The sequence below is a fragment of the Durio zibethinus genome, chromosome 16 (assembly GCF_047325235.1).
Source record: "Durio zibethinus cultivar Kanyao isolate XHJ-2024 chromosome 16, ASM4732523v1, whole genome shotgun sequence".
Classification (NCBI taxonomy): domain Eukaryota; kingdom Viridiplantae; phylum Streptophyta; class Magnoliopsida; order Malvales; family Malvaceae; genus Durio; species Durio zibethinus.
Window position 1 is genome coordinate 9761703 of NC_143177.1, and position 23003 is coordinate 9784705.

The following is a 23003-nucleotide window of genomic DNA, read 5'->3' on the forward strand; positions in this document are numbered from 1 at the left end:
GTTTTGCCTATGGAATATTCGTTTAGCCCTTTTTTGATTGTGCAACTAAAGAACCTTCTAACTTATTGATCACTGCTAGTTTAGCCTTGTGGCTAAATGCATCAGTTACAGCTTTGGCCCTTTCTAGCTTGTACTCCATGGTAAAATCAAACTCGGCTAGAAAGTCTTACCAACATGCTTGTTTGAGAGTAAGCTTCTTTTAACTTTGGAAGTAGTTGGTTACCACATTGTCAATCATCACCACAAACATACTTCCTAACTAGTAATGCTTCTATGTGTACAGCAATGCGCCATAGCAGTCATCTATTTCTCCTAGACCATATATCGATGCTTGACATCATTGAGCTTTCTATTCTGTAAGGCAATTGGATGCTAGTCCTAAATCAATACACCACCAATAAGAAAGTTAGATGCATCGGTGTGTACCTCATATGGCTTAGTGTAGTGTGTACCAAGAAGTAGTTTTGATTATAGGGGGATATGGTTTGATAGCCAAGGGGACCAGGCCTTGAGGCCTAAAGACGCCCAAGTCATGGGGAACAAGCCTAAAACAATGATTTTAGCAATTATCAAGACTCAAGAGACTCAGGCATAGTGTTTAGATTCGATAAAATTGATCTAGACCCTAATACAAGCACTAGTGAATGCTTTTATGAATTTAAAATCCATAAAATTGGCATTGGCAAGGCAAAAATATGAAGATGTACCTGAACCCACATAGTGCCTGATCATAGTTCCCATGGTGTATGGCTTGAGCCCAGGATAGCCTTTTGTGGTGTATGGCCTAGCATGTGTTGATGGAGTTCAAGGGAATTGCTTGCATAAAGGGCCAGCATGTGCTAGTGGTGGTCATAGCATGTGGCAAGACCAAAGGCCAAGATGTCCTGATGGTGATAGAGGCATGTACATGTGTCATGGTCTGCATGTTGGTCCAGGCCCAGAGGTTCTTTTCGTGTCAAAGAGCAATTCCATTTCTAGTAGGATAAGGTCTAATAGCTAGGGAGACTAGGCCTTGAGGCCTACTTGAGGTTTAGGTCGTTGGGAACTAGCCCACAAATAGTAGTATGGGTAATGATCAAGTCTCCAAATTCTCAGACACAGTGTTTAAGTTTGACATAATTGAGTTAGGCCTAAGTGTAGGTGGTGATGAGCTCTTATATAAATTTACAAGCCATAAAAATGCCACTAGCATGGTAGAAATATGAAGATGTATATGAACCCACCTACTGCCCAATCGTGGTGCACATGGTGCATGACCTAGGCCTAAGATACCCTTGCATAGTACATGGCCTAGCATATGCCAAAGGTTTTTAAGGGAACTGCCTACACAAAGGGCTAGCATGTGCAGATGGTGGTTGAAGTATATGTCGAGACCAAGGGCCAACATACTCCGATGGTGGTTAGGGCATGTGCATGTATCAAAGTTTGCAAGCTAGTCCAAGCCAAAGGGTTCTCTCTAAGTTAAAAAGTAGTTCTAGTTCTTGCCAAATAGGGTCCAATAACAGAGGGGACTAGGTGTTGAGGCATACTGTAGGCTAAGGTCACAGGAAACTAGCCCAAAACAATGGTATGGGTAGTGATCAAGACTTTAGATGCTCAAGCATGATGTTTAGGTTTGGTAGAATTAAGCTAGGCCTAGATACGGATGCCGGTGAGCGATGCACAAGCACACAGTTAGACTTAGGTGCAGGCACTGATGATCAAGGTGTGACCACACAATCAAACCTAAGTGTGGGCATGCCTAAATATAGTCTTGGAAGGATTAGATTTATGGGCTTTTAGAAGGCCCAGTACTGCAGCACAATCTTTGACAAGCTACAATTATGATGAGCACTTGAACTTTATAGGTTGACATAGGCAGTCATAGTCAAATCCCAATCTAGGGCTGCATGGAGTTTTGCATAAGACTGGAGCTCATGACACATACATCAAGTGTCATTTCATGCCAATGGCGGTTGAAGGGTAGACATGTGCCTTGGGTGGAAGGGTCATGGTACACATGTCACATCATGTGTCAGCATCTACCAAAAAAGCGTCTGAGGAAACAATCCATATCAAAAGCCTACTTGTGCCAACAATGGTCAAGGCAAGCACCCACTTAAACATCGCCAGCTTCTAGCGATAGTGTGTAAGGCAACATCTCACATAAAGTGGTCAGCATCTATAGACGGTGTCCAAGGTAAAAATGGGCTAGCATCTATTGAAAAGGAATTTGTCTTATTGTGTTGGCCTTCAAGATTGAAGTAATGATTAATAGGGATAGTCAGGGGCATTCATATTTCATAGTCAAAGATGAAATTCTTGGATTTATGAAAGATGAACAATTACAAAAATAGTTGCCAATGATGTTTTCATTAATCAAGAATGAAAGTTAGGGCTCGAATATGATCAGATATCATCCTAGTCTCAACCATAAACGAAGCTAACCAGGGATTGACGGATGTTATTTTTAGGACTCCATCGAGACCTTATGAGAAATCAAAGTCTTTGGGTTCTAGGGGGAGCATGGTCAAAAGGCTAAAACTTAAAGGATTTGATTAAAGGCACCACCACGAATGGAGCTTGCGGCTTAATTTGACTCAACATAGGGAAACTTACTAGGTCCATACATAGTAAGGATTGATAGACTAAGAGCTTTTTCTTGATTTCATGAGTGGTGGTGTATGGTCATTCTTAGTTAGTGGAGCAATTTTGTCTAGTTAATTCCATTAACGAACAAGACCTGAGCTTGCTAACTAGCTACATGAAGGTGATCCTTCATGGCTAGCTTCTTAGAGGGACTATGGCTGTTTAGGCTAAGGAAAAATAATAGGTCTATGATGCCCTTAGATGTTCTGTGCCACACGCATACTACATTAATGTATTCAACAAGTCTATAGCCTTGGCTGATAGGCCCAGGTAATCTTTGAAATTTCATCATGATAGGGATAAATCATTATAACTGTTGGTCTTAATGAGGAATTCCTAGTTAGCACGAGTCGTCAACTCACATTAACTATGTCCTTGCCTTTTGTACAAACCACCGATCAGTCCTACCAATTGAAAGGTCTAGTGAAGTGTTTAGATCATGGGGACATGGATGATTTGCTGCCTATAACATCATGAGAAGTCCACTGAACCTTTTTATTTAGAGGAAGGAGAAGTCATAAAAAGGTTTCCATAGGTGAACCTATGGAAGGATCATTGTTGAAACTAGCTTAATGAATGACCTGTAAATGCATTAATGAAACATTGAGGGGGTGAGGATCTTCCATGCCCTGAGCCCCTTTTGACCTTGGGCATGCGCAACGATCATTGTGTTTAACCTCCTAAGTGGATAAAATGATTGACATCGTTCCCTAGGGTTAAATAATGAACCCCCCAATGCAAATCTGGCCAAGGAATCAGAATGAAAAAGAGCATGTATGCCATCGCCATCCTATTTATGGTGTGTTTGCGAGCGGCACCATCTCTCTTTTTGTTGTGAAAAACCAAAACAATTCTCAGTGACAATATCTCCACTTTTGCATCACAGAAAAATATAGTGAAATGTGATACTTGGTGTGAATTGTAGAATCTCGTGAACCATTGAGTCTTCGAATGCAAGTTACACCCCAAGCCATTAGGCCAATGGCACGCCTGCTTAGGTGCCTTGCGTCATTGCCCCCAACCCCCCGCCCATCAGGCTTTGAGTGAAGGGGGTGAAAGATGGCCTCTCATGACCTCATCAGTCATGGTTGGCCCAAAAGTGAGTCCTTGGCAATGATAACACTATGATCGTAAGTGGTAAAGCTCAATGCATGCCTTGTCTTCAATGACACATGCTCGTTGTCCATTCGAACCCCATCAAATTTGCCACATCACTTGATCGATGCTTGCATCATGACCCTAGGTTAGGTGGGATTGCCTATTGAGTTTAAGCTTATCAATAAGTGAAGGAAAAGAAACTTACCAAGATTCCCTTAGTAATGACAAGTGAATCAGAAAGAGCCCAACTTGAGAATCACCCATCTCCAACATCCAAATTATTGTCTAGAGAAGCATCCTCAATGACAGATCAGGCCTAAGGCCATTAGAAAAGGGCATCAGAGAGGGTGAGAGCCTTATTGGGCATTGACCCTATTATGTCACAAAAAGCTATCTATGAGTTAGGTTGTTTGGGAATGCAATCCCAATCAAGCGATAAATTCTATCCAAGGTTAAAAATAGACGAGAGATCAATAGCGATCAAGTATCACAAGGGAAAGATGGAAAGGACTTTGAAAAAAGAGTCAAAGACTACTTGAAATTATCAAAAGGGAAATAGATAAGGGCTGACGATGCATCCCAGTCAAATGTGGAATAGAAAAAGCTGGTCCATTGATTGGCTCAGGCCATGGATCGATGAGGGTCACAATGGCAACCCATGCCTTGGCTTTCAATATGCCCATAGAGATGTCACCATCATAGTTGAGGAATGTAGCATGTGCCATCCTGTGTGCTTCCGACGTTGGCTTGCAAGCTCCAATTCCAGCCTTTCTTAAAACACAAACCAAAGAGTTTGACATATGTATGAGTCAACAGGCTAGGAAACCTATAAGGTCCAAGGAAGCTGATTGGTGGGATCCCTCATGGGTGCACCATTGACTGACCTTGATTTTCTAAGAAGGGTTCAAATGTGAGCAGGCCTGTTGGGACCCAAAAAAAGGTGAACTATGCTTGAGTGGGGCAAAGCCAAAGGAAATATTGATGGAGGCTTGCAACAATATTAACGTGTAAATCATTCTTCTTATTTGGGTATTAAGGTAAAAGACAAATTAAACCATCTAGTAGCTGGTTCCCTCCAAAGTTTCTCTTAGGATAGCCAAAGCCCTCAGCAAGTTATATTAGGTAAAGCCAATGATTAGAGGCATCAAGGGCACAACACCCTCGACCTATTCTAAAACTTAAAATAAGTAGGATGGTGTGACTACATCATTGAGCTGCACCACAAAATCGAGAGCTCCAAGCGGGCCATTTTTGGTAAACAAAATTGGTAATGCAAGATGAGTGGAAAGTAGGGTTATGGTGCCCAACTCCTAGAACCCATAAAGGGTGTTGGTCGATTAAGATAGACAATGGCCATGAAGTCAAAATTCTCTAAGAAGTGTGTAACAACTCACCTGGTGAATCAACTAGCCCTGAAAATTGATGGTGCTTAAGTGCGTGACCTATAACTGACCGTCGGGGCAAAGGCCAAGCCTTCATAAGTAGAAAGGCAAGTGGTCATTACAAAACATGGGGCGTGAGCCCAAACAAAGTGGTTATCGGTGTTGATCTTAGTGGTAGTAGCAAATATTCAAATGAGAACTTTGAAGGTCGAAGAAAGGAAAGGTTCCATATGAACGGCACTTGCACATGGGTTCGCCAATCCTAAGAGATGAAGGAAGCTAGTCTGATAGTGCATCCAGCATGAGCTTTGAAATGGAATTAGGTTAAAATTCCTAAACTGGGACACGACAGTTGATAGCAACTATAGGGAGTTTGGAGACATCAAAAAGGGCCTCAGGAAGAGTTATCTTTTCTATTTAAAGGCCTGCCCACCTTGGAAATGACTTAACTAAAGATTGGGTCCAGCTATCGAAAGAGCACTGCATGTCATGTGGTGTCTAGTGCAACCATGATGGCCTTTGAAAACCCAAAGGATTCAATGCCATCTATGCCCAGTCGCACTAATAACCATAACAGGTCTTCAAGGTGAATAGCCTTTAGTCGATGGAATAATGTAGGCAAGGTGAATAGCCTTTAGTCGATGGAACAATGTAGGCAAGGTGAATATGAGCTAGGTTTAGACCATCATGAGACAGGTTAGTTTTACCCTCTTGATTCTAGTGTTGTAATTGTAATTCAACCTAGGACAAGAGAAACCATTGATTCACACAATTGGTCATCGCACGTGTTTTAAAAGCCAGTAGCATGAAGCCACTCTATGCTGGATTATGACTAAACACCTTTAAGTTAGAATTTGGGCTAGAAGCAATGCACATGACCACTGCTCAATTGTCAACTCATGATAAGGGCCTATGGCCCTCAATGGCACTTGTCATAGGTGTAACCCTCATGGTGGACAAGCCGCGCGAGCTTCCTTGGAGCATAATTCCCACCGAGTGATGGATAGAATTTTTTACAATCAACTTATATATGAGATAGGGTATTGTAAGTGGTAGAGTGGCCTTGTTGCCATGATCCACTAAGATTCAGCCCTCTATCACTTCAATTCATTCTTCTCCCTCCCATACCCATCTAAGCCCTTTGACTTTATTTTTTTTACACCACACCCATCTTATGTTGGTGGTCAATGGTGTTCTCCATTGCAATTGATTCGATTGGGTGATGACATCCATCCCTTAGGTGTCTCAATAAATGGTAACCAAATGCCTTTGGTATTAGTTATAGTGACAGGCTCACCTTTGGTGCAGGTGGCACGCCCTGGGTGGGTGTACCACACGCATAGTTCTAAGCACTAAGAACCAAGGCTTGAGCACTAGGGACAATTGTGGGGGTTGGCACAATAAGCATGGGAGAAATGTCTAGACTTCTTACATAGCCAAGACCAGGCTTGCAACATGCCTGCACTATACCTAGGTGGACTGAGGGGAGCTTGGCCAATCCAAAATCTTCCAAAGGCATCTAGGATCGATAGTATTCAGTAGGAAGATTTGGTTGACCCTAGAAATTAGGAGGAGCCTTATGTAATATGTGTAATAATGTGCAATCCTTGATTTTTCATAATCTTATAAATCTTTTAATTTTAGAAGATAGCTATAAGTAGAGTTGGGGGCCTCAACTATAAATAAAAGGTCACCCCACCCTCATTTGTCAATCATCACATCATTAGACACACTTGTTTTAGTAATACACAAAGCATATTCTAGTATTTTGTTGTGTTCTCTAACTTGTGTATTCCACCCTTTCTTGTTCTTGTTTGCTCGCAAGCTAGTTGTATAGGTTGAACTTAGGCATACGAAGTTAATTCCAAGCCCTAAGGCTACACAGATTTAGGCCTAAGTTTGAATGCTATGATAATTGGTATCAGAGCATGTTCTAACCAGATTTGGTATCAAAGCAGGTGTTGGTTGCATGTTTTATGTGTAGGCTACTATATCGTAGTCAAGGAGATAGCATCCTAGAGTAATGTTGCTAGCCAACAATTATAGGCCCAGAAACATGGCTGTGGAAAGGGGAAGAAGGCTAGTTTAAGAGACATCTGGTCTATGATGGATAAGAGGCTGGCCAAGGTGGAGGTGACTATGGCCAATGTGAGGGACAAGTTTGACAAGGTGAAAGCTCACTTTAAGGATATGGACTCTAGGGTTAAAGAGCTCAAAGGTGAGAAGTAGGCTACCCTGAATGAGACAACAGACATGTACCTAGAGGAATGAAGCCTTGGAGGCCGTGATGGAGACCATGCGCAAGGAGTTCAAGGAGCTCAAAGGAGAGCTCACTACTTGCTAGATAGCCACTAGGAATGGCATGATTGCTTGTGTTCCAAAGTCTCATGTGGAGATCCCTAAGCCCAAAGACTTCAAGGGGACTAGGGTGACAAAGGAAATAGACAACTTTCTATGGGGGATAGAGCAAGACTTTTGAGTCTCAGGCATGCAGAATGATGCCACTAAGATCAATACTGCTTCCATGTATCTTACTAATGTCACCATGATTGGAACTTGGGATGCATTCCAAAAAGAGTTCAAAGAGCAATTTTACCCAGAGTATGCCAATGGTGAGGCCCAAGCAAAACTATGTCGACTAAAGGGACATAAAGGAGTATGTCTAAAAGTTCTCTGAATTGATGCTTCAAATTTAGATCTAAACGAGATCAAGGGTCTATTTGCCTTCATGGATGGCTCAAGCTATGGGTGAAGCATAAGGTACAAAGGTGAAGAGCTCATGATCTAGCCAAGGCCATGACTACAACTGAGTCCTTGGTGGAGTTTAGGCCATAAAACAAGTCAAAGTCTACTAAGCCCAATAGAAAGGGTATGGACAAGAGGGATTGGGAGAAACAATCTAAGGGAAAAGACCATGCTAGCAGTCCAAGGATAAGGACCGAGACCATTTGAAAAAAGATGACCAGGGGAAGACACTAGTAGGGAAATGGAAGGCTAAGAACATCGAGAGTCGATCTCATGCTACCTATGTGGAAAAGGCCACATAGTGTGAAACTACCCATAAAAAGGTAAGCTGGCTATTGTAGACAAGGAGTCAGATGAGGAGCCAGAGAAGAGGACAACAAAGCTTTGGTCGATAATGCTTAATGCTGTCTAAGGCAAGGGAAGGCACAAGCTAAAGGGCTTGATGTATGCGAATTTGTTGGTTGTAGGATGGAAGGTGAATGCTTTAATGGACATAAGAGCATCACACTTGTTCATCTCAGGTGATCAAGCCCAAAAGCTCAGATTGAAGGTGCAAAAGGGGACTGGCACCATCAAGACGATAAATTCCAAAAAGGTGCCAACCATTGGAATAGCTTATGGGGTAGAGCTACAACTCAAAGACTAGAAGGGCAAGGAAATCATCGAGTTAATACCCTTGGATGACTATGAATTTGTGATTGGTTTAGATTTCCTTGCTCAAATTAACATGTTTCTTGTGCCTTTTGCCAACTGTATTTGTATACTAGATGAGTAGCGCCAATCACTTGTACCATTGAGGTGAGGGTTCAGGAATGGGTCCAAGGTGCTGTCGGCCATTCGATTTGCCAAGGCAGTGAGCAAGGATAAAGATGCCTTCTTGGCTACCCTTAAGTATGAGGAACCAATGAAGAAGGAGACCGACACCCCCTTAGAGGTGCTAGAGATGCTGGAGACCTTAAGTGATGTGATGCCCACACAATTGCCTAGTAGGTGGCAACTAAAGAGAAAGGTGGACCATAAGATCGAGTTGGTGCCCAAAGCCAAGCCACCAGTCTAGGCCCTTTACAAAATGTCACCCCTAGAGTTCAAGGAGCTAGAGAAGTAGCTCAAAGAGCTAATCAATACGAGCCACACCATTGATTGATTTGCTCAAGAAGGGGAGAGCATGGGAGTGGAGCACTAAGTGCCAGGATACCTTGATTGGTTAAAGTAGACAGTGATTGAGGAGCCAGCATTGGCCTTGCCTGACCATGCAAAGTCATATGAGGTGCACATGAATGCATCAAACTTTACGATAAGGGGAGTGCTAATGCAAGAAAACTATTCGATCATGTTTGGGAGCCAAAAGCTTAATGAGACTCAACGTAGATACATTGTCCAAAAGAAGGAGATGACAGTAGTGGTGCATTACTTGTACACTTGATAGGATTACCTATTAGGGTTGAGGTTCATGGTCAAAATAGACAGTGTGACAACTAGCTACTTTCAAACACAGAAGAAGCTATCCCCTAAATAGGCCCATTGGTAGGATTTTCTTATGGAATTTGATTACAGGTTGGAGTACAAACTAGGGCAAGTGAACATAATGGCTAACATCTGAATAGAAAAGCAAACCTTGCTGCCATTAGCCAACCATAAGGGTCTTTGGTGTCATGCATCAGAGAGGGGCTTGTGCATGATCTTACAGCCAAGGCTCTCATCGAGTATACCAAGCAAGGTAAGACTAGGCAATTTTGTTTGAAAGATGACTTGTTGCACACCAAAGGCAGTAGGTTGTTTGTGCCATAGCATGGGAAGCTCCACAGGGAAGTTTTGTAAGAGTGCCATGATTCGAGGTAGGCTAGACACCCGAGGGTGAGTAACACCTTAGCCTTGCTAAAGGACTTGTACTATTGGCTGCACATAAGGGATGATATGGAAACCTATGTGAAGACTTGTCTTGTGTGCAAATAGGATAAGATAGAGATCAAAAAGCTAGGCAGTCTCTTGTAGCCATTGCTGATACTAGAGTGACCATGGGAGAGAATTACTCTAGATTTCATAGTCATCTACCAAAGGCAGAGGGTTTCAAAAACATCACGATAGTGGTGGACAAGTTGTCTAGGTATGGGATTTTCATTCCAGCAACCAAGGAGTGCCCAGTCAAGGAGGTAGCCCATTTGTTCCTGAAAAACATGGTGAAGTACTAGGGAGTATCGAGGACAATTGTTAGTGACTGAGAGAAGCATTTCACAAGATGGTGCTAGACTGAGTTATTCAAGCTGTTAGGGTCAGACTTAAACTTTTCCACTGGCATGCATTCACAAATTGATGGATAGACTGAGTGAGTGAATGGATTGTTAGAGCTCTACCTCAAGCACTATGTGAGTGCCACGCAAAGGCAGTGGCCAAAGCTATTAGTGTCACCTAGTTTTCATATAACTTGCAAAAGAGTGATGCAATGAACCAGAGTCCATTTGAAATTATGATGGGTTAGCAATTGCTAACACCTAATTCAATTCCTGTAAGTTATATAGGACCCAATCCAGCAGCATACAAGTTTGCCAAGGCTTGGTAGGAGCAAGCCAACTTGGCCGGAGCCTATTTACATAAAATCACAAAGAGGTTGAAAAAGTAAATAGACCAAAACAGGAGAGACATGTAGTTCCAAGTAGGGGACTTGGTTTTGGTGAAGCTATACCCCATTACGCACCATGAAGGGCAACACAAAGGCTTAGTCTAAAGGTACGAGGGACCTTTTAGAGTTCTAAAGAGGGTAGGTAAGGTTGCCTACAAACTGGATATGCCAACCAAGCTAAAGGTACACTCGATGTTCCATGTTAGCATGCTCAAGCCATTCTATGAGAATGAGGAAAATCCAGGATAGGTAGAGTTGAAGTGTGCACCATTAAGAGCTAGGGCCTCATATGAAAAGAAGGTCCATAGCATTCTTGTTGATCAAAAAATGAGACAGAAGAACTACTAGCCAAGGTAGGAGTACTTAGAGCATTGGAAGGGACTTTCAAATTGTGAGGTGAGTTAGGAACCAGTAGAGAACTTATGGCAATTCTAGGACTAGATCGATAGTTCTACATAAAGGATGTGACAAGGGCATCATGTAATCAAGTGGGGGAGAATGTCATGCCCTAGTTGGGCACACTAGGCGTACAAGCCCGAACACCAGGGACCAAGGCTTGAGCACTAGGGGCAGTTGCGAGGGTTGGTGCAATAAGCATAGGAAAAGTGTCCAGACCTTTCGCATAGTTAGGACCAGGCCTATAACATGCTGCACTACACCTAGGTGGACCCAATAGAGCTTGGCTGATCTAGAATCTTCTAGAGGCATCTAGGATCGGTAGCATTCAGTAAGAGGATCTGGTTATCATTGAAAATCAAGATAAACCTCATGTAATCTATGTAATAATGTGTAATCCCTAATTTTTAGAAATCTTGTAAATCTTTTAGTTTTAGGAGATAGCAATAAGTAGAACTGGGGACCTTAACTATAAATAGAGGGTCACCCCATCCTTATTTGTACATTATTACATCATCAGACACACTTGTTTCAATAATACATAAAGCATATTCCAACATTCTTTTGTGTTCTCTAACTCACGTATTCCACCCTTTCTTGTTCTTGTTTACCTAAAATCTAGTTGCATAGGGGGAACATAGGCATACAAAGTTAATTCCAAGCCCTAAGGTTGCATGGTTTTAGGCTTAAGTTCAAAACCTATGACACAGGCACTCACCTTGATCTCCATCGACACACGCTAGCCCCTGATGTAGGTTGTTGCCTAGAATGCCATTAACTACATTTGGCCTTCAGTTGCTACATGAGCAATCGCATCCAACAACATCGACAAGTCCGACCCATTCTTGCCTCAGGCACCTTTAATATATGCTGACCCTTTTATACAAGATGTCACCTCAGACACCATCACCAAATGCTAGCTATGTTTGAGCTGGCACATGCCTTGACCACCGTCAACACAAGCGGGCTTTTATGTAGGTTGTTACCTCAAACACCTCTATACAAATGCTGAAACTTGGTGTTCCATGTGTACCATGACCTTTCCCCCAAATGGACTTGTCTGCCTCTTAATCACCTTGGCATGAAATGACACTCAATACATGTGTCATGGGCTCTGGTCTTAAGCCAAACTCCATATGACCTTGGACATGTATTGACTTTGTGTGCCTTAGTCAACTTACAAAACTCAAGTGCTTATCATAATTCTTGTTTGTCAAAGATTGTAATGCAATATTGGGCCTTCAAAAGCCTATAAATTTAATCATCATAGGATTGTATTCAGGCATGCCTACACCTGGGTCTAACTATATGCTCACACCTCGATCATGAATGCTAGCACCTGGGTCTAATCATGTGCTCATGCATCATTCATCAATATTCACACTTAGGCTTGGCTCAAATTTGCTAAACTTGAATACCTTGCCTGAGTCTCTGGAGTCTTGATCACTACCCATACCACTATTCTGGTCTAGTTCTCTATAACTTGGGCCTACGATAGGCCTCAAGGCTTGGTCCCCCTACCTATCAAACTTTATCCTGCTAGAATTAGAATTGCTTCTTGACTTGGAGAGAACCTCTTATCTTCGACTAGCTTACAGATCATGATACATGCACATGCCTCAACCACCATTAAGGTATGTTGGCCCTTAGTCTCAGTGCATACCTTGAATACATCAGCACATGTTGGCCCTTTATGTAGATAGTTCCCTCAAACACCATCAGTACATGTTAGGCTGCATACCATGCTAGGGTATCCTAGGCTTTGACCATCACCATGCATACCATGCCTAGGCAGTAGGTAGGTTCAAGCACATTTTCATATTTTTATTGTGCTAGTGGCATTTTTATGGGTTATAAATTCATATAAGCACCCACTAGCAACCTACCTAGGCTTGGCTCAATTATGTTGAACTTAAACACTATGCTGAGCCTTGGGAGACTTGATCTCTGCCTATACCATTATTTTAGGCTAGTTCCCAATGACATGAGCCTCTAGTAGGCTTCAAGGTCTAGTCTTTTTTGGTTGTTGGTCCCTATCTAGCTAAAACCAAAACTACTCTTCAACTCAGTGGGAACCCCTAAGCCTGAACCAACATACGGACTATGACACATGCACATACATTAACCACCATCAGGACCTGTTGGCCCTTGGTATCAATAAATGCTTCAACCACTATCGAAACATGCTGGCCCTTTATATAGGCAGTTCCCTTAGACACCATCGACACATATTGGGTTATGCACCATGTGAGGGTATCCTGGGCCTAGGCCATGCGGGTTCAAGTACATTTTCATATTTTTACTGTGCCCATGCCATTTTTATGGCTTGTAAATTCATATAAGAACTCACTATTGCCTATACCTAGGGCTAGTTCAATTCTGTCAAACCTGAACACCATGCCTGAGCCTCTTGAGTCTTGACCACTACCAATACCACTATTCTGAGATAGTTCCCAATGACCTGGGCCTCTAGTAAGCCTCAAGGTTTGGTCCCTCTAGTTGTTGAACCTAGTCTCCTTCGAACCAAAACTACTTCTTAACTTAGAGAGAACACTTGGGCTTAGACTAGCATGTGGACTATGACACATGCACATGCCTCGACCACCATAACACATGTTGGCCCTTGCTCTTGACATATGCTGGGCCATACACCATACGAGGATATCCTAGGCCCAAGCTACGCACCATACGCACAATGACTGGGCAATAAGTGGGTTTAGGTACATTTTCATATTTCTACCATGCCAATGCCATTTTTATGGATTGTATATTCATATAATGGTCTCACAAGCCTTCATGTGAAGTGTCATGGAAAGATGGATAGTTATATATTTTTCATAATTTTTAAAATTTTTTACTATTAAGGATTTTTTGAAATCTTTTTATAAGAAGTTTTAGCCCCAAATTTGGTATACGTGATCCTTGTTTTTTTGTTGGCATCCAAAAAAATTTTAGCTAAAAAATTAAATTGTAAAAGATTTTGTGGCCATTTGAAAAAAACATCCCCATTTAAAACACTTGAATAGTTACTAGCTATAAATCTATAATAGTTCTTATGCTCTTTAAGGGGGTGTGAGTAGTCAAGGTTGCTTAGGAGAGAAAGGGCCAATATAAGGGCTAATGACTAGCACCCATTGCACATCATGTGTGCACACCCATTAGCCCCTTCCTCCAATCATTGGAACCCCTAATGCTGCTGGCTAGGTTCTCCAAAAATGCTTCGGTGATGGTGCTCTAGGCAAAAAAATACGGCACCAGTGCATGCCCAAGCCCAACATGTGCATTATGGCCTAGAATCAAACTTTGGCCAAGGCCTCGACCTTCATTGTCACATGCTGGTGCATGTTATAGGCATATTCCTTGACCATCATCAACATAAAATGGCCTTTGGTATAGGCACTTGCCTTATCCACCATTGGCATAAGCTAGCCTTTGGTATGGGCACTTGCCTAGACCACCATCAATATATGTTGGCCCATGGTACGAGCACATTCCTAGATTAACATAAAAAAAAAATGGCCTTTCATATGAGCAGTTGTCTTGAACACCATCGGCACATGCTAGCCCTTGCTATAGGCACTTGTCTTAAACACCATTGCTACAATCTAGGCTTTAAAGCAAGCACATGCCTCAACCACCACCAGTATTTGTATACCCTTGGTGTGAGATATGCCTATTTGAAAAAGTGTCCCCATTTTAGACACTTTAATGTCTATTGCTAGCATATCTATAAAATCTCTTATGTTCTTTAAGGGTGGTTGTCCAGGCACCCTCTCTCCTCCCATGAGGGAATAGGTGTGCATGATGGGCCTTTCATTGTGTACACCCATGACAATGTCCTTTGGGTAAAATCCAGGTTGTGCATGCCTTTTGGCCATGTTGTATAGAGACTGATTGCTCTGATGACCCACAAGAGCCCATGGCCTTGATCGGTTAGTGTGCAATCAGAAAAGGCTGAGCTCAAGCCCATGCCTATAGCTAATGCCGTGCCATATCCCAAGACCAAGTCCTTGAATTAGGTAATGGCTCCTTGGGGTGGTGCAAGTAAAAGCTATAGTGGTAGGCTTAGTTTGGCCAAGTTTGTCAGGCATTTAGTAGTCTCATGGTCCCTTCTTGTCAACCCTAAAAATGCCATGGCTTGGCCAAGCCCGTGTGTCATGGTCTACAAGCTATTCCAAGCCTAAAAGTTCTTTCTAATATGGTTGGCAGTTTTAAATTCTAGTAGGACAGAGTTTGAAAGTAAAAAGGACTAGGCCTTAAGGCACATTAATGGCTCAGGTCATGGGGACCTAACCCAAAACAATAGGGCAGGTAGTGATCAAGACTCTAGAAGCCTAGAGAAGGTGTTCAGGTTTGGCAGGATTAAGCTAGGCACAAGGGTAGGCGTTAGTGAGCATTGCATGGGCACCCAGTTAGACCTAAGTGGATGCACTAATTGTCAAGGTACTAGTGCATAGTTGGGCCCAGGTGTGGGCGCACTTAAACCAACCCCAGAAAGATCAAATTTAATAGCTTCTAGAAGGCTCAGTGCTTAACATGATTTTAGTAAGTCTAATTATATAGCAGTAAATCCACTAGAACCAGGGATTAACCATACTAATGTCTAAAGTTTAGGAATATATTTCAAGCATTGATTGTAAGAGGGACTCAGCTATAAATAGGAGTCCCCAACCCGTATTGTATATAGACCAGAACTATTAAATAATAACATCCTTACTCTTACCTTAAACTTTTTGTTGTTCTTTTGTTAGCCTTTCTTCAAGCATTTGTTGTGCCCTTTCATTTTATAGCATACTAGCTGGCCAAGCCCTATAGTCTAGAGTGTTCATGCATTATTTCTTGTATTAGGTTGATCTGGGACACATAAGAGTCCATTCCCATGTCTTGGAACTGCATAAGCTTAGAGCTTGAGTCTCAACCTATGACAAGTGGTATCAGAGCCTGGTTTAGGGGAGCTAGGGGTAGCAGTAAAACTAATTACTAAGGGATATCGAAGCTTGGATCAAACTAAAGGTGGTGACTAGAGCCTTGGTTTAGAGTGTGCAATAGATCCTTGCATATGACAAGAGGAGCCAAAGTTACTATGAGAGCTAGAGTTGCTTGCAGAGCCAAAATTGGCATCAGTGTAAGTTAGGGACTTGCATATGACCATTTTGGTGTGGTGTGTAGGCATTACGATGAGTTATGCAGGCATCCTACTATCTATGTAGACATTAAACTATATGGTGCAAGTAATTTGCTACTTGGTGTGGGTAACCTAGAAGGGTTACTGTCCTCGTGTGCTACTAAAATGCTCCTGGTGTGCTACGTGCAAGCATGCTAGAGTGTAGGATAGGTGTTTAACAAAGTGTTGTTGTATATTGTGGGTATGGTAGATATGTAGACCAGTGCCCGACCAAGAGGCTAATGTGTTGAACTACTATGCAGACTAGTGTCCAATAGTGTCTACTGTGCTAGTGTGTCATGCTAATAGACTAGTGCACTGATTGGTAAGAACCAGATTCGGATCACTTAACTGCCTACTAGAGTTGAGGTAATCATTTGGTTTGTGCATTCATGGTCTAATAGTTTGTGTGTTTTAGGCCATGGCATGGCTAGGGAGAACTAAACAAGGGGCCAAAATGAGGTGGTTGAGTAGCACCCACTTATAGACAAGTAGAGGAAGTCTTCAATAGGATATGTGCCAACAAGCACTCGATTAGTGAAGTGTAAAGAGGCCATTCTTCAGATGATAGATCAGTTACAGACATTGAAAGATCCTTGAATAAGGTAATGGAGAAGCTCATGTAGCGTAATAAGGCATTGGAGTCCATGGTGTCAACTTTACGAGATGAGCTAGCCAGGCTTAAAGTTGACCATGCTATACTGTGAGCTACTATGATTGTTGGTGTAGGCTTAGGACCCCAGAGTAGAGGTGCCTAAGCATTTCATTGATGGAGTAAAGCCATGGGTAAAGGCCAAGCTAAAATGAAGAGGCATGCAGAAGTTAAGTTAGGCCAAAGTTGTTACGAAATTGATTGCTCAGTTAAGTGCAACAAGTCTCCAAGGCTAATGGGAAAAGGCCAAAGTGGGGGAGACACTAATGGTAATTCCTAAGGGAAGGAAAGGGCTATGAGGAAGCCTATATTTTGTAAGGCCAACAAAGCTACCAACAGGGGCAAAGGGCCCTTGAGTTGTTATTTTTGTGTTAGTCCACATCAAGTCAGGGAGTACCCGAAGCTTTTAGCCATCAAGCGAAGAAAGGGGCTATCTGAAGGCAAGAGTGGCAATGGCGTACAGTACTAGAAAGAGCCCAAGGAAGAGTAGCCAAGTGCTAGTTGTGACTGCCAACTGGGTGGGATGTTTCAAAGAGTTGTTAAGGGGAAATTAGTGGTAGTAGAGTGCCACAGCATGAGTCCCACAATACAGCTAGATTTCTCACCAAAGAGTGTGCCACGAGTAACTAAAAGGAAGTGCAAGGAACATTAATGGTGTAGGCAAAAAGGACCATTATAGTAGAGTGCTGGGAAACTTAAGATCGATAGCAGATGCCAGTAGAGTACATGTTTTGTCTTGGGACCAAAATGTTGGAAAATTGGTTCATGAGGCAGCAATCAAAACTGATGTACAAGATAGGTGCATCATTCCCCTAGCAACAAGGGCATTGCTAAAATGAGTGGGGGAGAATGTAAAAGTCTGCAAGCTAGTCTAGGCCTAGGGGTTCTCTCCAAAATGGGTAGTAGTTCAAGTTCTAGCAAGATAAAGTTTGATAGCTATGGGGACTAGGCCTTCAGGCACACTAGCCCAAAACAATGGGGCAAGCAATGATCAAGACTCAAGAGGCCCAAAGAATGTGTTCAGGTTCAACAAGATTAAGACAGGCCTAAAGGCAAGCACTAGTTAGCATTGTGCTAGCACCCAATCAGACCCAAGTGGGAGCACTGATGATCGATCTAAGGGTGTACAGTCTAGCCCAAGTGCAGGCAAACCTAAACATAGCCTTGGAAAGATCAAATTTGGGGGCTTCTTGAAGGCACGATGCTCAGCATTATTTTTGCAAGTCAATTATGCAGCGGCACAAAATCCTTAGAATTAAGGATTGTATCTTAGCTCCCAGAATCAAGGGATTTAACCATTGTAATGACTAGAGTTTAGGAATGTATCCTAGCCACTGATTGTAAGAGGGACTCAACTATAAATAGAAGTCCCCACCCTCCTTGTACACAGATCAAAACCATTAGGTAATAGCATTCTTACTCTTGCCTTAAACTTATTATTTTTCTTTTGTTAGTCTTTCTTCAAGCACTTGTTGTGCCCTTTCATTTTACAGTGCACTAGGTGGCCAAGCCCCATAGTCTAGAGTGTCCATGCACCATTTCTTATGTAAGGTTGATTTAGGATGCAAAAGAGTCCATTCTTGTGCCCTAGTGCCACATAAGCCTAGAGTTTGAGTCTCAACCTGTGACACATGAATGCAGCCAATGCTGCCCATGACCTCAAGAACAAGTCCCTAAATCGGGCAATGTCCTTAGGGTGGTGACAGTAAAGATTACATGTGCAATCCTGGCTAGACCAAGCATTAGTGGTTTCACGCCACTATTGCCTGTTGGATGGTAAGGGTAGTCTTATGGTCTTTGCTTATGTTTTTCCCATCCTAAGCGATTGTGGCATGGCCTTATGCATCATTTATTCTGCTTGTTCATCGAGTAATTGATTGGGTGGGTTATAGACCAGTGTGCATGGATGCTTTCACTTGTGTGCATGGGTATATGAGTGGTGCTATAGTTATGCATATTGGTAGGCTCCATGCTTGATGCATCAAACTATCAATCGATCATCCTCTTTAATTTTCCTCCATGTGGTCATCGTACCCTGGTGGTGTGATCTGGATCCTATGCTACATATCTAAATTGATGGAAATCAAATATGTTGCCATCCTCCTTCTACCTTGTATCCTTCGGGGCTTTGGTCAGACCTCAATCGTGCCCTGTGTCCCCATGTGGCACCTAAACCCCCATAGCTACATTGGTGCACTAGTGTTTGATCGTGCTCTTGGATGTGAAACATTTGTGGGCACAAGCCCATAGCCCTTGTTCGTCGATGTTATACATTTTACAAGCTTGAAACACATGATACTTATGCATTGTGTTGGCTCTCTCGACCACTCAGTCGGTGTGTTGAGGCCCATGTAGTGCCAATGTCCTAAAAGAATGCTACTTGGTTGATCCTGCCAGTAGTCATATGCTTATCTCAAAGATTAAGCCATACATGTGTAATAATGAACTAAATCAGATTGTGAAATTGTGAATGGCTCATTAAATCAGTTATAGTTTGTTTAATGGTATCTACTTCTTGGATAACTGTAGTAATTCTAGAGCTAATAAACAAACCTTGACTCTTAGAAGAGATGCACTTTTTAGATAAAAACGTCAACACAAGCTTTCCCATTAATTTGATGATTCATGATAACTCAATGAATCATACGGCCTTTGTGCCAGCAATGCATCATTCAAACTTCTGTCCTATCAACTTTTGATGGTAGGATAATGGCCTATTTATGGTGATAGATGACAGAGAATTAGGGTTCAATTCTAAAAAGGGGAGCATAAGAAACAGCTACCACATTGAAGAAAGGTAGCAGGCATGCAAATTATCCAATCTTGACATTGAGAGGTACTAATAATAAATAACAATTTTGGGCTCTATGAGTCTGGTAGTTGGTATGAGTACAATCTAAATCCCTTAATGAAGATCCACTATGGGGTAAGTTTGGTGCTAGTAGCTACAATAATTCTAGCTCCAATAATGTATATTTAATCGTGAGGGAAAGATGAAAAGGACTTTGAAATGAGAGTCAAAGAATGCTTGAAATTATTAGGAGAAAAACTAATAGGGGCCAATGATGTACCCCAATTAGATGTGGAACAATGAGAGTCAATCTAACGATTGACTTGGGGCATGGATAGATGTGGGTCACAATAGAGGCCTAAGCCTAGGCTATTAATATGCTCGTAGAGACGTTGTCTCTATGATTGTAAAATGCATCATGCACCATCTTGACATGCCTCAGCACCCACATACTTTGGACATCAGCATGCAAGCTTCCTATTTAACCCATCTTGATACATGAACTAAAAAGCCTAGCATTTGTGTGTGTCATTGGGTGAAAAAGCCCATAAAGTGTAAGGAAGATGATTGGTGGGATCTATCATGGGTGCACCACTAACTAACCTTGATCTTTTGAGAATGGTTCAAATGCGAGCATGCATGTCAGGACCTAAAAGATGGTGAACTATGCTTGAGTAGGGTAAATCCAGAAGAAACTCTGGTGGAGGCTTACAGTAATATAGACTTGCAAGTCATTCATCTGACTTCGGTATAGGGGTGAAAGACTAATTGAACTATCTAGTAGCTAGTTTTATCCAAAGTTTCCCTTATGATAGCTGGAGCCCTTAGCGAGTTCTAATAGGTAAAACCAATGATTAGAGGTATAAGCACATAATGTCCTTAACCTATTCTCAAACTTTAAATACGTAGGATGGTGCAGCTACCTCATTAAGCCATGCCACGAAATCAAGACCTCCAAATGGGCCAATCTTGGTAAGCAAAACTGGTGATGCGAGATAAACTAAAAGTTAGGTTACAGTGCCTAACTACAGGCTAACCTAGAACCCATAAAGGGTGTCAGTTGATTAAGATAGCCAGATGGTGGTCATGGAAGTCAAAAGCCACTAAAGAGTGTGTAAAAGCTCACTTGTCAAATCAACTAATCCTAAAAATGGATGGTGGTTAAGTGCATGACCCGTACCTAGCCATTGGGGCAAAAGGTAAGCCCCAATGAGAAGAAAGGTGTAACGATCATCACAAAAGCCATGGTGCTAGCCTAGGCAAAATGGTCGTCAATGTCAATCTTGGTGGTAGTAGCAAATATTCAAATGAGAATATTCAAAGTAAAAAAAGGGAAAGGTTCCATTTGAATAGCATTTACACAAGGGTTAGTCAATCTTAAAAGACAGGGGAAGCCCATTCGAAAATGTGTCCAGTGTGAGCTTTGAAAGGGAATTAGGTTAAAATTCTTGAATCGAAACACAATGGCTGACGATAGCAATAAGGAGTCCAAAGATGTCAGTGGAGGCCTTAAGAAGAGTTATCTTTCTTGTTTAATGGCCTGCCTACCCTAGAATGGCTCAGCTGGTGGTAAGGTCTAGTGGATGGAAAAGCATCGAACATCATGTGGTGTCTAGTGTTTCCCTAGTTGCCCTTGAAAATCTAGAGGACCAAGTGCTGTCCACAGTTGGTCGTACTCATAACTGCATTAAGTCACCATGGTGAATAGCCTCTGGTCGATGGAACAATGTAGGCAAGGAGAGTTAGTAAAATGGATCCATAACCTCAAGAAAAAGATTGGCTCTGAGGGTTTGGCATAGGGTCCCTAGTCCTAAACCCATAAGCTATTGGTGCACTACTCGAGCTGTTTTTATAGTGAGAGTGGGTCATCACATGCTGGCTAAGGGATGGACTAGGAATGGCTCCCTTGAAGGCCTTTCCCAGGCAATAAACAACTGACTCAGAATTGGTATGAATAAGGGGAATCCAACTATTTAATTAAAACAAAGCATTGTAATGGTCCATATGGATGTTAATTAATATGATTTCTACCCATAGCTTGGAACATCAAAGTGAAGAAATTCAACCAAGTGTGGGTAAATGGTAGGAGTAACTATGACTTTCTTAAGGAAGCGAAATGCCTTATCATCTAATTAAGGATGAGCATGAATGGACTAACGAGATTTCCACTTTCCCTATCTACTATCCAGTGAAACCACAATCAAAGGAACAGACTTGGTGGAATCAATAGGGAAAGAAGACCTTATTAAGCTTGACTATAGTCTAACTATGTGAAATGACTTGAAAAGTGTAGGATAAGTAGGAGCCTTATGGCAAAATTGAAATACCATTACTTTTAACATTATTTTACTTATTTCATGAATCGAAGATGGGGCATGACCTCTTTTTTTAAACCTAAGGCTAGCCTTGATCCATCGATCCAAGTGGAAGAATTGTTAGGTGGGGAGTTTGGTTAGGGTAGCATATCTGTTAATAGATAACGTAGGTGTCCTAAGATGAGCTGAGTAAGAAGAGAAATCTCATTTGGAACAAAAAGGTAAAAGCTCATTTGATTCTAATTTCTAGTATGAATACAAACCACAAAAGCATGGCCTATCGATCCTTTAGACCTTTGAAATTTGAAGCTAGAGGTGTCAAAAAAGTTACTATAGGGATAATTGGCTTGTGGCAGCCAAGCATTCATAGCAATGTTGCTTTGTGATCCTTCAATGTCAGCTCTTTCTATCACTGTGAAGCAAAATTCACCAAAGGTTGGATTGTTCACCCACTAATAGGGAACATGAGCTAGGTTTAGACCATCGTGAAATAGGTTAGTTTTACTTTATTAATGGCAGCATCACAATAGTAATTCAACCTTATAAGAGAGGAACCATTGATTTGCACAATTGGTCATCAAGCTTAGTTTAACAGTTAATGGCTCGAAGCTATTGTGTGTTGGATTATGATTGAGTCCTCTAAGTTAGAATTTAGGCTAAAAGTGACACATGTGCCCACTACCCAATTGCTAACCCACAGTAAGGGCCCATGGCCCCCAAGGGCATGTGTCATAAGTGCAGCCCCTATGGCAAACTAGCCACATAGGCCTCCTTGGAGCTAAATTCCCTCTGAGTGATAGGTAGAATCCTTTGTAGATGACTTAAATAAGCAACTGGGTAATGTAAACAGCAAAATGGGCTTGCTGCCATGATCAACTAAGATTCAGCCCTTTGTTGCTTCGAATCATCCCTCTCTCTACACCCATCGAAGCCTTCTCACTTCATTTTTTTACACCGCACCCCCTAAGGTTGGGGATGAATGGTGTTCCCCCTTATAACCAATTTGGATGGGTGATAACATCCCTCCCTAGAGAGTCCAAGTAAATGGCATCCAAATGCTTTAGGTTTTTATTATAGGGATGAGTTGGCCCTCAGTGTGGGCACTTGCCTCGATCTACATCAGCACACGCTGGCCTTCAAAATGAGTTGTTGCCCCAAATGCCATCGACCACATTTGGCCCGTGATTGTTGCGTAGGCAATCATATCCAACATTG

At 42.1% G+C, this 23003-nt stretch overlaps 4 pseudogenes; all 4 read left to right on the top strand.

Moving 5' to 3' along the window:
• Positions 1 to 1936: 1936 nt before the first annotated feature.
• LOC149514323 (18S ribosomal RNA) lies at positions 1937 to 3179 on the top strand (annotated as a pseudogene).
• Positions 3180 to 3477: 298 nt separating this feature from the next.
• On the top strand, positions 3478 to 3632 carry LOC149514324 (5.8S ribosomal RNA; annotated as a pseudogene).
• A 230-nt stretch (positions 3633 to 3862) lies between these two features.
• LOC149514325 (25S ribosomal RNA) lies at positions 3863 to 6219 on the top strand (annotated as a pseudogene).
• Positions 6220 to 19574: 13355 nt separating this feature from the next.
• LOC149514326 (25S ribosomal RNA) lies at positions 19575 to 22696 on the top strand (annotated as a pseudogene).
• The last annotated feature ends 307 nt before the right edge of the window (positions 22697 to 23003 follow it).